The sequence below is a fragment of the Neovison vison genome, chromosome X (assembly GCF_020171115.1).
Source record: "Neovison vison isolate M4711 chromosome X, ASM_NN_V1, whole genome shotgun sequence".
NCBI classification, from domain to species: Eukaryota; Metazoa; Chordata; class Mammalia; order Carnivora; family Mustelidae; genus Neogale; species Neogale vison.
Genome location: NC_058105.1, coordinates 20,535,001 through 20,540,378, shown reverse-complemented (window position 1 = coordinate 20,540,378; position 5,378 = coordinate 20,535,001).

The window sequence follows — 5,378 nt, the reverse complement described above, 5'->3', positions numbered from 1 at the left end:
TGGCAGGGCCCTTCAGACATAGGCCAACCCTCGCTCCATTCTCTGTCCCCACAGAGCAGCTCTACAATGCCTCCATAATGACCTCCAGACCAAGAAGAAGTTTCTCTTTCAGGCATTCAACCAACAAACGTGTTTTGAGTGCTTTCTCATCTGCGCCAGGACTTCTGCTAGGCCCTGGGGCAATAAAAATGAAGAAGCCTTCATCGCACATCATTCTCCTCTCCCCTCTCAAGCAACGTGTTTTGTGGCATTTTTTTCCCCTTCACGACTCTCACTGATGTTCGTTTGAGTCTGCTGAGTGAAGCCAGGGCTAACGGTTTTGAATCTAGTCTGGTTGCTTCAATCTCTGATGGGGCAACGAAGGATCCCTTTGGAGAGAGAAGTGCTCAGAACATCAAGTGGGGCTCTCGGACGTAGAGCACAGGTGTTACAAACTCCAGAAGAGATGTTTTTTGTTTTGTTTTGTTTTGTTTTTGTTTTTGTTTTTTGTCCACACACTTGAAAAGTCAGGAGAAAAATCATGTGATCAGCATTGTGTTGGCATAACATTCTCACCTCAGGTTCTGTCAGAGCAGATGCTTTGGATCTGGAAGGCCTCACTGGTAAGTCCAACTTAGGCTGTCACCATTCTGGGGGGCAGTTAAAGGACTGTCTTATTCATCCTCAGTATATGGCCATGTGTTTCCTTGGTGGGAGAACTCTGGTGAGTTAACTAGAACATTCAGGCAGAATGACTTCCTGGACTTGGGAATCTTCTAGTTTAGTCAAAGCTAACCTCCATCTCCTTTCTTGTTTAGCTTCTTGGTATGGAAAATCTTTCTAACATGCATGAGCCCACTTTCTAAATTGTTAGTAGAGTTCACTGAGAGACTTGATAGAGCCTCTCATTGTTGACTGGGCATCTTGCAGGGATTTGTCATCAGTGGATCCTAAATCAGTATCTCCAACCCACAAAAGCCTGGGAGAGAGTCTCTGACCTATGTTTGTATTTCATAAAGTCTAGTGAAACGTACCTGTATGATGCTGCAGAGGTTAACTACAACATCAAGTGTTGTTGGCTTTAGCTGGAATTGAATGACCTCAGTGTGACTATCTTGGGATGATTAGAAGTTCTGACATAGGGGCGCCTGCGTGGTTCAGTGGGTTAAAGCCTCTGCCTTCGGCTCAGGTCATGATCCCAGGGCCCTGGGATCAAGCCCCACATCAGGCTCTCTGCTGGGCAGAGAGCCTGCTTTCCCCTCTCACTCTCTGCCTACTTGTGATCTCTGTCTGTCAAATAAATAAATAAAATCTTTAAAAAAAAAGAAGTTCTGACATAGCTTTATTTGTATCTGATATATGTTAATTTTTTTACTTTTTAAAAGTTTTTCATTTATTTAACTCATCTCTTTACCCAAAGTGGGGCTTGAATTCATGACCCCAAGATCAAGAGCCCTACGCCCTCCTGACTGAGCTAGCCAGGTATCCCATATCTGATACACTTTTAAAAGGCAAATTATTACTTGAAAATACATCCCATTTAAGTAGATAAGCATTTTGAACACACAGGGTTAAGAGTCCAGACTCTGGAAACAGACTGCCTGGATTCAGATCCTAACTTTATTTTTTTTTAAGATTTTATTTATTTATTTGACAGACAGATCACAAGCAGACAGAGAGGCAGGCAGAGAGAAAGGGGGAAGCAGGCTCCCTGCCGAGCAGAGAACCCAACAGCAGGGCTCAATCCCAGGACCAGCAGGGCTCCATCCCAGGACCCTGGGATCATGACCCGAGCCAAAGGCAGAGGCTTTAACCCACTGAGCCACCCAGGTGCTCCAATAGGTATGAAGTTTTATTTTGGGGTCATGCAAATATTTTGGATCTAGGTAGAGGCAGTGGTTGCACCGAGTTGTGAATGTAGTAAGTGACCGTGAATCTAACACTTTAAAATGGTAGTTTTTAATTTATATTATGTGAGTGAATCTGACTTCAATTTTTAAAAAACTAAGTCTTTGGGCAACTTTGGGCAAGTCATTGAAACTCTGCGTACTTCAACTTCTTCATCCGTAAAAGGGGCAAATGATAGTACTTAGCTTATGAGTACTTCTGAGTACTCAGAAGTACTCATGAGTGCTTATGAGTGTTAGGAGATTGTTATGAGTATTAAATGAGTTACTATTTGTAAAATCCTCAGAACAGTTTCTGGTACATACTCAGTAATGTATAACTGTGTTTAATGGGATCTACAAGAGGAAAGACATAGACCCTTGGCAGTAACAAGTTTGGGGATCTCTGGTGAAGATGAAAGTGGAGAAGTGCTCCGTGTATTTCAATGTGTAGCCCAAGAGGCCCCTAGTTTCTAATTCCCAGTAGACATTGGAAATTCAGAGTATGAGGTACCACCACCCCAGAGCTATTCAGGAAGACCCTGGGTGGGAGGGTGCCTTGGAATTTGAATTTTAACAAGCTCCTCCCAGTGATCTTTATGTATATTAAAGTTTGAGAAAATTTGGTGTGAGAGTTTAGGTTGAATGTATGTGGAAGGCAGAACATTGTTCTCTGGATTGTTTTTTAAGATTTTATTTACTTATTTGACAGAGAGAGAGAGAGAGAGAGAACGAGCAGGGAGAGTGGGAGAGGGAGAAGCAGGCTCCCTGCCAAGCACAGAGCCCAATGCGGGACTCAATCCCAGGACCTTGGGATCATGATCTGAGCCAGAGGCAGACACTCAATTGACTAAGCCAACCAGGTGCCCCTGTTCTCTGGATTTTTTAAAAAATCAAAATCCCAGGTCTCAACTTATTTTTTGATCACCTTGTGACTTTCTTCCCAATTCTCCCTGCAGAGCCCCTAGGACAATTCTTCCTCTAGAGCCGCTTGTAGCTCCATGAGCAAGAACAGAAAGACAAGAATACATATAAACACACACCCGGAATAAGAACGGTATATTGACCAAGTTATCTATAGTGGCAAAACTACATGCTTACTCCATTCGGTGAATGTTGGAAGTGCTATGCTGGGCTCTGTGGAGGACATAGTAAAACGTGGCCCTTCCAGGTGCTGTCAAGTTCTACGAGAGAAGATGGCTACTGAAAAGGCTAGGCATCATGTGAGTGGTGGATTTGAGAAGTGGTGTGTATGTGGGGAATGGCGGTTTGGCAACCTGCATGCTGGGCAATACTTGAGGGTACCCATGCCCCCATTGAACGCCTACTGTCAATCAGTCTCCAATATTCATGGAGTGCATTGTAGGGGATGCTGCTTTCTATGGCAAAGTGCCAGCCCTCTGATGGGGAAGGAGAACTAAGTCACAGAGCATGGAAAATCACTAAGCGCTAAGCAGTACTTACTGACAGGGCCAAGAATGCAGAGGCAAAAGCATTTAGAGGGAGCTCCGTAGAAGTGGGGCTTGAAGGATTGGCCAGGTGGAAAGGAACTCGAGTGTACGCACGTGGATAGGAGTGGGCATAGAGATGTGTAAGTTCAGTAGGGTAGCTTAGTCCCATGCCAACATCTCTGAGCCTCACAACATCACCACCATAGCCAGAGGAAGGGGAATGGGGCGAGCACCCACTGAATGTGCGCCACTGAACTGGGTACTAGTCTCAATATTCTTTAGCCTCTTTGGGGGAAGAGATAATAGTTTTGCTGAAAGGTCTTGCTAAATTTTATTCCATTTCCCTTGCCAAAAGTCCACCTTTCTTTTTCTTTATGTTTGTGCTGTGCTTTGATCCCCAGGCTTGAATTAAGCAGGTGCTCCCAAGTTCTGAACTCTAAAAACTCATACTTGGGATGCCTGGTTGACTAGTCGGTAGAGCATGTGACTCTTGACCTCTGTTCGGTGAGTTCGAGCCCCACATTGGGCATGGAGCCTACTTAAAATAAAAATGAAAAAATATATAAAAATTAAAATTCCTCATGCTTAAAAAAGAACTACTGCTATGGAGTATCTACTAGGTGCCAAGCACTGTTTTAAGTGCCTAACGTCCAATAATTCATTTGATCTTTGTAACATTTTCAGGAAGTATTTTATTAGCACCCATTTTATAAGAGAAGACTGAGGCCCAGACAGAAATTAAGGGTCTTTTTGGGGAAAGATTTTATTTATTTATTTGACAGAGAGACAGCGAGAAAGGGAACAGAAGCAGGGGGAGCGGGAGAGCAGAGAGTGTGATGCAGGGCTCGATCCCAGGGCTCTGGGATCACGACCTGAGCCGAAGGCAGATGCTTAAGGACTGAGCCACCCAGGCACCCCAGAAATTAAGGGTCTAAAGTGATATCGCTAGGAAGTGGCAGAGTTAGGATTCAAACCATATCTGTATAAATTGTGAGACTGTGTAGGCGCTAAATGGGAAAAGAAAGACTCAAGGAGACTAAAACTTAAAACTGAGTCTTCCTCGGGCAAGAAGGGAAGCCAGGTATGGGCCTCCGTTTTCGACTATGAAATAAAAGGATTAGATTAGATCATCCTTTCATTCATTCATTTAACAAGTAGTTGTAGAAGGCCTACTCCATGTCATGGTAGGGGATGTTGCGGGGAAAGAAAGGAGACTGTGATACAGGGCTGAGAAATCCAAGGAAGTGGAAATCTAGCTGGAGAGACAGAGGGTAGAAGTGCTTAATAAAGGGCCAGCCAAGCTCAGTAGGGTGGGGGAAACCCCCCAAGGAGCAGTTAACTTCCATGAGGAGGGAGGGAGTGGGGGTCCGGGAAAGTGGAATAAAGAACCAGCGTGAGTAATGGTTGAGTGGGATTTCAACAAGCCCAGAAGGGCATAGAAAATGCTGAAGGAGCAGTCAAGAAAGCGCTTGTCTTGTCAAGGAATGGTGAGAAGGTTGGTTTCTGAGAACAGAGGCTTTGTAGGGACGTGGATGGGAGGGAGGCTGGAACAAGATCAGGGAGGGCCGTGGAAACTAGGTGAAGGCTTATGGAGTTGATTTTGTTGGCAGTGGGCAGGCATCGCCAGTTTTTCAGGAGGGCAGATCATTTCTTAGTTTCTTCCATCTCTAACACTGTCTGTTTGCTTAAAAACTTTGTTAAGTGCCTAGGAGTCTTAGGTAAGTGGGGAGGCTTGACCTTGAGAGGCCTCTGGGGGTGATTTTAGCCCCCTACCTCATTTTCCCCCCTTTGGCTATAAAATCCAGAAAGGCTGTTGGTTGTTTACAGAGTTAAGTTTAACCAGACATGCTGTCTCCCCATCTAGACCCAGGGCTCTTAGAGGGCAGAGAATAGGCCTTCCTCAGCATGCAGTGGGCTGTTGGAATGCATTTCCAGCAGCAACCTGCTGCAATAGGTTAGTGCATTTGAGATACATGAAGAGCGAATAGGGTTGATAAATTCTCCCCCACGGCCTCTCCCAGGGCACAAAGGGAAACATTATAGAGCACATAACATATGTAAC